Below are 14365 nucleotides of genomic sequence, written 5' to 3'. Positions count from 1 at the left end.
TAAATTTATAATATAATAATAAAATGCAATTTAGCTCATAGACAACCCATTAGTTGAATTGTATTTATTATTTGTTCACACATCTACAATACCTGAATATACTTAGTGCGCATCGAACGGTAGCCAAGAAAACTTTCAGTTGTAAATGTGATAAATATATTTAATTTTTACACAGTGTTATGTCACCGTGTTCGTTGTTGTTGCCTAAAAGTTTTCATATAGAATATGTAGGCATATTTATTTTCTATCACGTCACACGCCTGGCTCGTATTTTCCAAAAGGTCGTGGTCTTTTCAACCATTGTATTTTTCGGGAAGTTAACCCTCTTGGTCAACGAGGTATTGCTACATTTCTTCTAAAGTCGATTTCATTGTCGTAATGAACAGGAATATCTTCTTCCCACGAAAAAGACTGTTGAAAAACTTTAGAGGAGGATTTATTTCACTGCAAACTTCAGGAAGATCAAGTCCATTTAATATATGGGAAGAGAGCACTTAAGATACTTAGGCATAGTTTGGAGAATAATATTAAAACGAATCTTAAAGAAATAGAAACTGTATGAAGTAAGTTAAGGACTGATTGAATTTTGGCCAGTAGCGGGCTCTGGTGAAAAATTTAATAAACGTTTGGATTATATAAAGAAAAAAGAACTTATTAATCAGGTGTGCGACTGTCAGCGACTCTGCTTCGTGGAGTAATTGGGCTGCGCTTGGAAGGCACAAAATTAGCTGTAAGTGAGAAACAAGCCTCCTTTCACTTGCACACTATTTGTATGATGTTACATAACTCTGACTTGTCTTATGTGAGAACATTGTTGTACGTGTGAAGGAGGAAGTAACAGCCAGGTAGACAGCCGGTGGAATATTCTCTTTACATGCTTCGTCCAGCATCCGTTACGTCACCGCGTCAGTGAATAACTTCAGAGTACATTAGAATCGCACGTTAAATATTTACCGTGGACACAAAATCTACTTTTATACACAGAAACCCCAAATGTGAACGCTATTTTGATAAAGTCCCACTTCCCAAAACTATCAAATGAAAATCCTATATAAGGAAATATAATTTTGAGTTCGTAATTTTTTTCGTAACAGAGACGTAAATGACAAATATTCCAAAACAATACACACCAGAAGATACAAAAGTAACTGACATATTCATAATACAGTCACGAGTTAACCAATTTGCTTTTATTATAACTTGTCAAGGAAACGTAACTTGTTTTAGTCCTTAACAGATCATCAGTTACCATGCTGTCTAGTCAAGCAATTTATGTGTGAATATTGCTGACGAAGTATAATACAAGATAGTTGGTAGCTGTAGCTACACGTTATGATAAATTATAGAAAATTATTTAAAATATGGAGGATAAAATAGGCACAGTACGCAATTTATCACATATCGAACTAAAGACTTCTTGATTACTGCAGGTTATCTGCTATCTTTAGGACACCAAAATCTAAATATTTAAACAGATTGACCGAGGAAAAACAATGCCGACAGAAGGTTGGAAACTGTTTCTGGATCTTGTCAAATGACTGCTACCAGAATGAGATGAACTTTTACCTAATTTTGTTCTGGTGCGAAATGTACGTGTGTTATGTGAAACTGAGTTATTCCGCCTAACCATTTCGATACGTTCATATTTTGTTCCACTCATGTTTTCCGCTGAAACCTATCTGATTTACTGATATGACAAGAGGTCACAGTGTATAACCTGCGATATATTATTACGTAATGTGATGCACTACAAAGTTACCTCACCTTTAATGTGATTAAATATTCTCCACATAGTTTTGAAGGTGGGCTTCTGGGCTGTGCTGTCGTGTCGTGGCAGACATCACCTTTCGGAAAAACATACTCCATCTTCGTCTAAGAAACGTTGGTATCTGCAAACAAGTCCACACGGCGGTACAACCTAGAAGCCCAACATCGACATTTTCACCGTCGTAAAACCTAAAATTTGCAGAGTTTTGGTCCCAGACAATTTATCTGCATTGTGATCTTTTAGTTAATGGTGCAGTAAATTCTTGTGGGTGACTTCCAGTTACGGAGAAACCAATCGATGCAGTTGCTTTGCGCACTGACGGCGAAATAAACACCAATGTTTGCGTTTTCTTCTCAGTTGCGAGCTTGATTTTGTGGCGAAGGTTGATGTATGCTCTAGACTGGATTTTGTTAAGACTGTTGCTAAAAGCAAGGGCAAAGAGTAGAAATAAATTTTGGTTCCCTCGACTTGTAAGTCAAAGATTGTTGAAAGCCCAGTTTTACAAGATATATGAAGACATGCGTATGTATCCAAAGAAATTATTCAGAAACTTTATTTTTTTGTAAAGTTGGCCCGAGTTCGGCAGTAGAGCTTTGCAGACTTCTGTCCACAGTTTCTCTTTAGTTTTTGTCACTGTATCTTGTGCCGGCCTTTTCTCCTATTCAGTTATTGGCCTGTCAAAAACTTTGTTGTCGTTTTAAAGAATGATAGAGTTTAGGTTCTCAAGGCGACAAGCATAAAGCTGTCTTCTGGAATGCCGCGGCTTGTAGTCTGGTATAAATCGACCGACGTTTCAGAAGAGTTTGGTACCTTCATCTCTCAGGGCTGAAGATGGAGACGGTATGTTTATCGAAAAGTTGGTTTTTACCTTTGAGTCCACACGGTATCATAACACAGAATAACGACATCGATATTTTCACCGCCTTGAGATCCTCATATCTCACATAAGAGGGACGTACTGAATAGTTACAGAGGCAAAACATGCAGCAGAATGGTCGACCATACAAGTAGACAAGAATACCTCCCTATTACACATTTATTTAACTTAGTACAAGGAATTTAGTGAACAGTCACGTTGTTTATTTACGTAAATATATGTAAGATAATACAGATTGAATTGAAACATTTCTCTTTTAATTCTCGTTTCAATTAGTGAGTCAAATATCACTCAAAATGAATAAATTTCATTAGAAAATTACCACTTTCACATTTGAATAGTGAAATTATTAAAGTAAATATTAACCATGTATGTAATAGCTGCTGTGGGAAAGTAACAGACTATTTGTTCGTAATATCCGCATTCGGCTGGTGTGCCTAGAAGGTCGCTGGCAACGTTGACATTTAATATCACCGAAGCACGATAATGTGCAAGCAAGAACCAAAACAATTACGAAGGATAGATAGCCTTCGAATTGTTCATTTTCTATAGAGAATTGCAGTAAGGTAAATTAATGTGAAGGCAGACTGGTACAAGTTGGTGAAAGGACGCATGACAAGAGTTGCAAAATAATATTTACAATATTCTATTTCTGTTAAATCATTATGCTCCTTTGCACAGCTGAATGTGTTATGGGGAGGTATTGATCGTCATATGTTACACTGGGTAAAACACGATTCGAGCGTATGAATTTTTTTATTCAACCAGTATTTTATAAATTAATAGACATATTTAGATTACATCTGGAACTGGGAGTCTACATTAAAATTTGACTGGGTAATTTAATTTTTCCTCGTGATAATATAATGATAGTATTCACGAGATTACAGTTTAAGCATTCGTCAGAACTGTATTATGAAAATATCTTAAGATTTGCTGTGATTCAGAAAGACATGTCGCAGCAAAATTTGTAGAAATCAAAGATCATAGGCCTGTTTGCAATTATCCGACTCTCTGGTATGCAAAATATCAACCCCCCCCCCCCCCCCAAACAGTCGTCATCGGCCTGTTCTCAGACAATTTATTGCAACTAAATCATACCTTAAGTAAATTTTTCGTATTATTTCCCATAATTAGTTTCCGTATTATTAATGCATGACCTTCAAAGAGATTTCACCACTAAATTCTGCATGCAGTTATTATTATTCTAACCGAGATATATGCCTAGATGACTAAAGTTTAATTATATATCTTTGGTGCTCAGTAAGAAAGACTTAAGCCAATGCAAATTGATTTTTGATGACGCCCTCCCTATCGAGAACTAACGTTATATATCTGTTGTGTGCATTACATATTACCTGCTTCAGTTGATGCTTTTTAATATTATCAGCACTTGCCCTATGCGGAATAAGTTTGCTTCTTAGTGAAATAAGACGGACATTAAAATGCTAGAAGGGTGTATAAACTGTCCAGTAAGTGTTCTTTGTGGGCATCTGAACAGCAAATAACTCAGCTATCAAACTGACACCAGAAACCAAAAACTGCTTAATGAGTAGTTATTATCTATGTATTCCCAGACTAATAGCTATGCTCAAATAAGGCATTTTTCATGAAATTCTTCTAAATTAAAAATATGTTAACTGGTTACCATATTATTATTTTTACACGTAAATGAGTGAGATCGGGTATTGAAATCCAACAATAGCCTATGTAAAGTATAGGGACAAATAGTATTTCACTGCCTCTACAAGTCGAGTCTATATCCTTGTCTTTGCTAAGTGCAAATGATTGGACCTGACAGACTCCCTGAACAGTAGATATTACTGGACTTCAGATTGGGTCAAAGAAGGACGTTGTTCGTGATCAATATAGCACATTGCATAAGACGAGCTTTGTGATTTATACACACCAGCCAGTATTGTTAAGAAAGTGAAATCGAGGAGTTTACGATGAGCTGCACACGTGGCTAGGATGGGAACTGAAGGCATGCATACATAATATTAGTGGGGCAACGTCTTGAAAAACCGACACTCAAATAACGAGGAGGAAATGGGAGAATATTATTAAAATTACGCAATTAAGTATTAATCTCGGCCGCTGTTGTCAATTTGCATTTGGGGTCTGGGTTTAAGACTTAGATGGCTACACATTACAATATGACCATACAGTTATTGTCACGAACAATACAGCGATTCATCTGTCATCCTAGAAGTGACAAATAGCTCACGCGCGATCTGTAGACAAACTGGCAGTCTACAGACGCTGGATCCAATATTTTCTATTATTACTCAAACAATAAGCGTTCGTATGCTGCCCATATTGGCATATCACAGAAATTTAGATTATGTCAGGAAGTGGAGGGATCCAATGGGATGATGTTCATAACGAGTTTCATGAAATTGGTTGCATAATATAAAAGTTTCGTATTTGTAATTTTAATAAAGTATCAGGGTGTAGATTCGACCCAACTGATTCAAAAGAGCACACAGTTTCGGGGATTTTATCTCGAGAACGACCTGGATTACTGAGATTTTACCCGTGTTATTATGAAGAAATTACAGTACCTGTGCTGTTTTACTTCAAAAGTGTGTTGCTGCAGTTTACATTAGAAAGCGACAGTAGCCAGAGTTGGCAGTTACAAATACTGTAATGAAAATGAAGAACTACGATTATGGACGACCGTAGTGCTGTTTCTAACGCATCCACTGCAATGAGCAACAGTAGTGTTATTATTAGGTTTACGACTGGTTGAAACATTTTAATTGGCTTCCTGTCACTTAATTTGCATGATTGTACTAGTCAAAACATTTAAGAAATCAGACAGAAAGTGAACGGAAACATTACAAATATCGTTTGTTCTTTCTGTCTCTCCTTCCTTTAAACTTTATCCTTCCCCTCTTTTTTTCTATCCGTTGTTTAAGTCTTTCTCCTCTTCAGAAGATTTCTCCTGAGTTTCTCTTAATCCAGGGATTTACAGCCAACAGGTTTTTCATCCGAATGATGAGACAACCCATTAATTGGCACTTACTGGATCTAATAACCATTTTTTACTGTTCTTTATTACCATGTTTGACGATTATGTACTCACTGTGAAGTGTTGATAAAGGTACTTAAAACTTATTTTCTTCATTCAGCTACAGAGGCTGGATGTCATTGCATCTGGCACTCTGCCTGAAAACAAAAACCGAGGGGTACGCTATGAAGAATATACATTTCTCAAGTGCGCCCTTTGCGAATTTGTATAGCTACAACACTGGTCTCGATGTTCATTCTCGGTACGTACAAATCCGATGATCCAGGATTAATAAAAAAAACCGAAAATTATTTTATGTAATTATCTAATAGAATCTATATTTTATGTCATGAACAGGTTTTGGTAAGTTCGATTTAGGCTTCACGTGGAGCAGGATTATTCTGACCAACACGAAAAGAATTTAATGTACCCTGCAACTTTTGTTGTTCATTCTCCAATACTAAATTTAAAATAAATCTGTTCCGTAGTTTCGGAGATGAAATATGGGAACAGACCGCCACATTATGAGTTTATTAATTAATTTAGAACAAAGAACGCATAATATAAAAAGAGTAGAGTTGTTTAATTCAAATTTCCGACTTATTCCGCAGGACAGACTAACACATGGACCGCGCAACTTCGCGGTACCGTCTCAGCAGCTTCTGAGCACGGGAAGTGAAATTGCTATTGCCTTTAAGGAATGCATTGCTAATTGCTACTTTTCAGTTCACCCAGTTTATTAATTAGCCAGGAGCGAAAACAAATTAGTGTAATATTTCTAAGGTGTTAAGTTTGACGCCTCGAAACAATGAAAAGACATTACGTGGAATTAAAATCTAGAAAAAATATTCTGACCACGGTACCATAAAAATGAATCATATTACCCCTCCATAACTAACTCCATGCATCGGAGTTCTTATTGATAAGCTGATAGTCACACTGGAAGGAATGATATTTCCCAACATTTAAAAAAAACACTGTTAATTACCGTGTTTCCAAGAGACCGTCACTAGATTCTAGCCTGAGCTGGTCCACACCATCAGAGCATACTTCTTAAGGAGTCTTTCTTTTCAGTTTTTCTTACGAAATTTTGTACGGTTCGCTCATGTTTTAATGCATACTACAAGTTCAGTCATCTCATTCTTGACTTAACATCTATAAACATATTTTTATGCAAGTAAAAAAACATCTCCTATTTGACAAAACGAGCGTTCTTAATGAAAGATTAATACAAGTAAGTAATATGTGGCGATTGTGCACCTCAACATTGGGGGTAAGTGGCATGATGAACCGATTCGAGATTCGGCTCTGAACGTTCCAAATAGATTATTATGGCAGTAACTGTGAGTAAGTAAATATCTGGAATGAGATTGTCGTGGCATATTTTATAGTACTAATTCGCAATACGTTTAAAGAACATGCAGGCAGAATATCTGACGGCAGACGCCGAAAGTAACATTTAATTGCAAGTCTACACGCGAACTGTGAGTCTTGTAAAGGTATTAAGTTTCATAATCAGAATATTAGATCTTCTTAAATGGTTTATAATAGGCCTATGATTGTAATTATTCAGTTGCTGTAAAAGGACGTCGTGTGGCTAGTGTGGGATAAGATAGTATAGCTAAACTGAACTAGAAAATTCATCGGAGTTAATGTGTTTCTCCTGCAGACACTGCAGAAGTCATAGAAACTGGTCATATATTACGTAATATATTATCTATTATTAACAGTCACATGGGTATCGGTTGGGAAGGATATGGCAGGAAGTAACTGAAGCGTATTGTCCTAAAATTTGGAAGGAGAAACTCAGTAATCGCACGAAAGATTTATGTTAGTAAAGCCAGTTGTCTGGCCAAAAGCTTTGACTTCTACCTCCCGGATATAAGTCAGACGAGTTGTCACATGGACAAACACATGATTCGAAATGTTAAAATCCATTTCCCTGGCATTCCATGAATCTGAAGTGTTATATGGTACAGCTATCCCATGCCTACAAGATTACAAAAACACAATGTTATGAATTTTAACACCGCGTGTATTATAAATATTGGAAAACGTCTCGTACATCTCAGTTGCTGTTGTTACGATGTGTCATCTTTCGATTACGTAACTGTTGCACAACACCCGCACACCCAGAAGGCAGATGACCTAGCAGAACTATGCAGTGAGGTTGTATAAAGGTCACTGTGAACCAGCGGGTTTCTGGTCGCTTCCTGGAGCCATGGCAGGATGCTTTGGTGACTGTGTCTTGTTGTTTTATTCCCATCTTCTTTTACTGCATCTTCCACGCTTCCTAATCTTTAGTCCTCGTACCCTCAATTCTCATCCTCATTCTCTATAAATACCGCCTTCTCCTTCGTAAACTTCTCAGCCACCTCTCCTTTTTCCCATCTTCCTATCTCCATTTACTTTCTTCTGAAACTTCTCCACTGGGTTCCTCTTAATGCATCAGACAGCGGAGGCTCCTACATGACATCGCATTTTGAGACCTGAGTTTCTTCTTCCTGGGAATTACTTTTTGAGTCCACCAAAGTCAAATTCATTCAAGCAGTACGTTGTTTATAGCATAATGATATTTATCTGTAACATTAATTTACATCATCCAGCCCTTTCAGTCAGAACCTCTCCACATGTAAAGTAGCTTCAGGAATTGAGGACAACTCAAGAGTCATGACTTTTCTATCAGAGAGACTCCAGTGCCTTTCTGACGGGGTCATAATGCTTCAAGAAGAAACTGTGTTTTGGGGAAAAAGTATACTAGTGTAAAACTTTGTCAGTAAATTCCTGTCTTTGTAAAATCTGGTTCAATGAAGCAAATATATAATCGTCACAAATAGTTTGGCCCAAACTATTCCGCAGATAATTTGTATCCTGACAGAATGACACTATGACACGATCTAATATATTATAATTGTATTAAATTTTAGGAATTTATTTTCTCATTCAAACTTCATTAACGTCTGTTAAGAGTGCGTCTTGTGTGGATAGTAGCTTTCCATGATGTGTTCAGAGTGAGAATGAGATACTAATGTACAATGAGATAGAAGTAGCGAACTAAATTACACAAATCCTTTGTACTTTCTATAAATATAATATTTTGAAAAATGTTCTTCATATACGAACTAAGCCAAATAATTTTTTTTTATTTTGTTCTTCTGGTTAAATTATATACATTTTAATTTAACGTTGCTAAATATCATATTCGTGAAACGCCTGTACATGACATGGATACTCAAGTTTATAATGTACAGATAATCTGCTAACTCATTCAGGTGAATTATGAGTTGAGACCAACGTATTTTCTTAACCAACTTTTTAGCAGGGTACCTCGAGAATGCGATGATGAAACTTTCTTCATACAACTAGCATGGGAAAGTAAAGGTAATTGAAACTCCACAGCAACTCTCGACGTTTGATTGAAATCTTTTAAAAAGAATTGTTCAAGGTAACGCGATAAAAGGAAGCCTTTAGGTGTTCGGATACTCGTCGCTTATCGAAACCGGGCAACTGTAAAAACCTGAATTTTATAGTTGCTCGTACTATGCTAAACGCGCCCAAGCTCACCATGGCCATGATACGTATTCACATGTCTATACTTTAACAATAGGCTTCATAACTGCATGCATATATTGTGTTAATAATATAGTTCAAGTAGTACAAACTTATTTCGCATATCGAATGCTCTCTGTTACGCCAGATCTCTTACGACACGACACATGGTATATTAGCAAAACAGTAGAGTCCGGATTATTCGAGTTGGTTGGAAAATATATTTCTGCGGATAACCGAAACCCCGAATAATCCACAAAAAATTGAAAGAAAAACACGCAAATGTAAGAAATGCGTAAGTTTATTTACAGACGTAGGCCATTTTAATTCTTAAAGATTTACTAATAAAAGAAAGAATTTTACACAAAATTTAATATAGCCCATACAAAATATATTTCTCCAAAAGTATTCCAACGGATAGCAATAATTTTCTATTGTCATCAACTTCAGTTTTAGCAACGATTTATGTTAATAAGTTGAATAATGTCATTACATTTATTCCTTTCTTTTTAAACTTCCAAACGTTTACAACAGATTATATAAATTGATTTTTAATTTCTTTTTAAACCCCGGTTAATCCGAAATTCGAATAATTTACTCCCTGATAATCGGTAATCTATTGTAATTTTCAGCAGTTCTGAAACAAACATTTTTTTTTGTAAATTCAGTCTACAGAAAACGGAAATAAATATACCCAAGAATAGCAGAAGCTTTATATAACGTAGAGAGATGTAAATTCATGTATATGTTAGTTGGTTACAGTATCGTAATTTGTTCGTAAGTAACATAATTTATTCTAAATTGGAACATTCGTTTTTTCTGCAGTACTGAAGGCGGAATTTATAAACGTCGTGTTATATTTTTTGTTGAATACTCCTAGGAAATTGTTCCCATACGCTCATGTTTTAAAGAAGTCAATAGACATGTTCAGTAAAGAGCAAAGTCAGAGCTCTCGATATTGCTTGCAGTTATACTAGTTTAAGATCTATAACAGATTCACACAATATTCACGAATGCAAATTTGCATGAAAAATAAGCTTATATTACTTTGTAATACTTTCTTTTCAAAATAAAAAATCGAACGTAACGCGTGAGTCGTTAGAAACTTGCTTACGTTCCAGATTAGATTCTTTGCCCGGAGGCCAACAGCCCTTGGAAACTTAACTTATTTTTTGCCCTTTAGTTAATTAGGCCAAAATTCTTGAATGACAAGTACAAATACATCATATCTTCCTAGTTTCATCATTTTTCAATTCTACCAGCCAGCACTATTAGGAGTCGCTAAATAAAGTAAGAAGAAGAAATATTTTATACAGTAGTGTAAGTGTTTAGTGTTACTCGAATGAAAAGTATAAGAGAAAGACGTATGGAAATTCCTATATCTGGATATCTTATAAAAACTGTTATCTTTAAAGTACCGGTTAAATTAAAGTAAAGCTGTCCCACTATACGCCATGTAGGCGCTTGGGGGAAGAGGTATAAAGCTCCTGCTCATTCTTGACCTCGGCACTAGATGGGGGTGAATGGTTAGCATCACGCCTCGGCCGCGCTCTGGACGCAGAGGCTAGAGGAAAAATCCTGCCCCTGACGGGGATCGAACCCCGGTCGTCCAGTCAGTAGCCAGTCAATACACTGACTAAGGTACGTCAGCTTCTTAAAGTGCTGGTACCATGATGTAAATTCGAGTCTTCACTTTGGAAAAGAATTACTTTATAGGAAGAAATACTCTGCGGGGTACGAAAGTTTTGCACATAGTTTGGAGACTTAAATGCAAGTATAAAACATGTCACTTGTCATGTTCGTCATATTTTGACTGTTTTATGTGACGCCAGTTTAATCATTGCAGCAAGACCATTAAGAATTGCGGTAAACGCCACGGTTTGTAAGTTTCATTCTGTAAATTATGTTAGTAACTTATAGCATCGGAGATGAAACATGGGGACATGCACGACCTCCACATACAGTAATCTGTGTAAATAATTACATTCGCACAAACAACTGATGAGTGAAACGTGCTTAGGTCTGAATTGCAAAATTAGCTTCTCTCAACTATAACTTCAAACAGAGCTTCATTGTACGCAAACAACACGGGGTACTCAAAACGGTCTGCAAGTTAAGGTATACATCTTGACCCACAAAGAAGAAGAAGCAATCAGGAGGATGTACCCTTTTCTACCGAATCGTAGTGACGGTGATGTAACATATGGCCACTCAGGTGGAAGTGAGAGTGCAGTTCCCTTGACTACTGCGGTAATTTTTTACCACTGCTGCTCCGGGTTTAGAGAATGAGCTGGAGTTTCATTAGATTTGTTTGGTTTGTGTCTTACGTTGCTGTACCACCTGAAGAAAACCAAATTTTAACGCCCACCAGAGACTGACATGAGAGGAACTCCAACCTGTGATGGAATCCTTCCAGTTTTCTGGTGCGAAATACGTTTAACCATTCCAACAATATTCTACCCGTCTTGAAAGTCATGTTCCAATGGAAATGTGGATATAAATGTTCCAGTTTTCCGCATGTACCAAATGCCATGAAAGTTTGTTTAGTAGGAACCCTCCGACCTGGGAACCACCTTCGATATCCTACAACTCCACTTGCTGCGTTCCAATTGCAGAAATAATTTTGTGACACGTGTACCATATTCCTCGTCTGTTCACAGTACAAATGTCATTATTCACAATCCGTACAGTACAGCTACATTTTGCAAGCTACGTACACTAGTTTTAGATGCGGGATATATAAGAAAAAACGTTACCACTTTTACCTTTCACACGACACACGCAAAGCAACTGTAATGTATAGTGCCTGCGCGCGCAACATATTGCAGTGCTGATACTAGCGCTGCATTGGATGGCGGAGGGCAGTTGTAATAGGCTTACATCGGGCACATAATTTTCTGTACACATTTCTTCTAAAAGTACGTTATGATATAATATGAAGACAACAAAAAATTTCTTACATGAATAACCCCGAGCATATTTTGCTTCATTAACTTTTACACACTTTGAGCACCCACAACTTTGTAATCGTTCCGAATTGGACACGTGTTAATATTAACAATAAGTTGGTTTATAACCTCCTTCAGTTTATACACTCACTACCGGGGCATCCGGTACAATGTAAAAGTAAAGCAATCTCCTTACATGCCAATGTTGGCACTTCGGGGAGAGTAGGTAAATTTCCTGCTCTTTCTTAACCTCAGCACTGGAAAAAGGGTGAGTGGTCAGCGTCAAGCCCCGGCCGCTCTTTACCCCCGGAAAAGGACTCCACTACCCAGTGGACGGGAGGCTAGGTGGACCCCAGAGCCGACCTGGACACAGAGGCTACAAGAAAATCCTCTTCCTTTTTCGGGGACCGAACTACGATCGACCAGCCTGTAGCCAGTCACTATACTGACTGGGGTAACCGTCTCACATTCTGTACAGTGTGGAAGTTCATAATTCGTACACTTTGATTAATATTTGGAAGAAATACGCTATGCAACTAGAATTTCCATTACAGCGTTAACTAAATCCTGCCACTGGGCCTTATCACGATCCAGGTGAACCCAGTCTATGCCATGAAATCTTATTTCTGTCATACGTTTTAATATTACACTAGGTAACCCAAGCTTTCCCTTCCCTGAGGTAATTTTGACTGCTTTGTGTAAATTGATAATATCACAATTCGTGTTTCTTACATGCCCAGCAACGTCGATATGAGAGGAAAAATGTTGCGAATTTTTGGGGAAACGAAATTAATACATTCTGGCAAGTCACGAGAGAAGAAGCCACTTTGGAGACGCGGGCGAAGATGGAAGAATTACATTAATATAGATCTTAGAAAATGGATTGACTTCACTCAGGTTAGGATATATTGACAGAATTTTATGGACGCTATTATGAAAAAGTTCGGAATTAATGAACAGTAGGGAGGTTCTTAAACGACTGCAGATGTGAAATGTAAATATGAATAGGGACTGTAAGGATTTACATGTAGGGGGTCTCCGTTTATTTTGTGGTGGTGGGCAGGCTTCTTCCTGTTCATCAAGCAGAGTTGTTTTACCATCAGCAGCAGATTTAGAACTAATCCAGGCAATGTACCTAAAATATATATTGCTAATGTGATCCATATTTTACAGTGTTCGGTTATGTCAGTTTGAAAATAAGTAACCAGTAAGAAAAATAACTAAAAGTGAAATCTGTTTCAACTGCCCACCACTCCGCTAAGAAATCCGTTAGTCTGTTATGATTTTTCCATCACTATCAGGAATTCACTTTTGCACGTACTGATGGCAAAAAACGTAAATTAATATTTTAAGAACAGCCTATAGTAATCATAAAGTCAGGAACATGCAGTAATATTGATGGACCTGTGAACTTCCCAAGAAATATGTGGTGAAAATACTTTTTAAATATGTAAATATTTTAGGTGATACAGTGTAATTCAGAAATGTGTGCTTACATATAGTGCAATACTACTCACGAACCGAAAGAATGTATTTGAGTAGGTCGTGTAATCATGTTTATAACTCGTACAACTTGAGTTTTCAAATCTTTCCGCCTGAAATGGCATCTCAAGGAAATGAATTCCTCACGTGTATTTTGGAAGAAGAAGAAGAAGATCCCGATGACATGGTGTTCCAACAAGACAAGAAAATGACGGTCCTCGTAAATAAAAAGTTTCCACAGAAATGGACTGGCAGGGGCAAGCTTATTAATCTGTCACCTCGTTCTCCTGACCTTACTCCCCTATTTTTTTTCTTGTGGGGGGGGGGGGGGGGTACGTGCCACGTTTGTCTACCACTTTGCCGGAACAAGTTGGGGGGATAAGAGATTCAGTGGCTACAGTTACCCTCGACTTGTTTAACAGGTGGACTGAAATTTAATACAGGCATGATATCTGCTGGGCTACTCACGGTACCCACATTTAACATCTGTAAAAGATAGGTCACAAAAACTTGACCATATAACCTGCTAAAATGCGTTTAGTTTTAATTATTTTGCCTTATAGTCCTTAAGAAATATTTCAGTAAAATGATCTGCATTTTATGTTTACTTCCTATATTGTGACTAAGCGATTGTAAATTATGATGTTAGTATGGTGATATTCCAGACGAAGTTCTGATAACACGAGTTTCAAAATAATTTTAAACAATAAGAAGCATGCATGGTGTAA

General features: G+C 37.1%; 1 protein-coding gene and 1 long non-coding RNA gene across 6 annotated transcripts in view; one reads left to right on the top strand and one right to left on the bottom strand.

Annotated features, from left to right (window-relative positions):
• Nucleotides 1-1974, bottom strand: part of LOC110838589 (uncharacterized) — a 70044-nt gene extending 68070 nt beyond the window's left edge. The window contains exon 1 of the long non-coding RNA XR_015535928.1: nucleotides 1765-1974. This is a non-coding gene — a long non-coding RNA (uncharacterized LOC110838589). The remainder of the gene's footprint in view (nucleotides 1-1764) is intronic.
• The window catches only part of LOC110840185 (uncharacterized), a 227208-nt gene that overhangs the window by 39188 nt on the left and 173655 nt on the right, over nucleotides 1-14365 (top strand). The window lies entirely within an intron of this gene.

The sequence above is a fragment of the Zootermopsis nevadensis genome, unplaced genomic scaffold, assembly GCF_977971745.1.
Source record: "Zootermopsis nevadensis isolate Lab colony 2312 unplaced genomic scaffold, Znev_1.0 Znev_ptg000020l, whole genome shotgun sequence".
NCBI lineage: Eukaryota > Metazoa > Arthropoda > Insecta > Blattodea > Termopsidae > Zootermopsis > Zootermopsis nevadensis.
The sequence above is the reverse complement of the archived record's forward strand: the minus strand, read 5'-3'. Positions and strand labels throughout refer to the sequence as shown.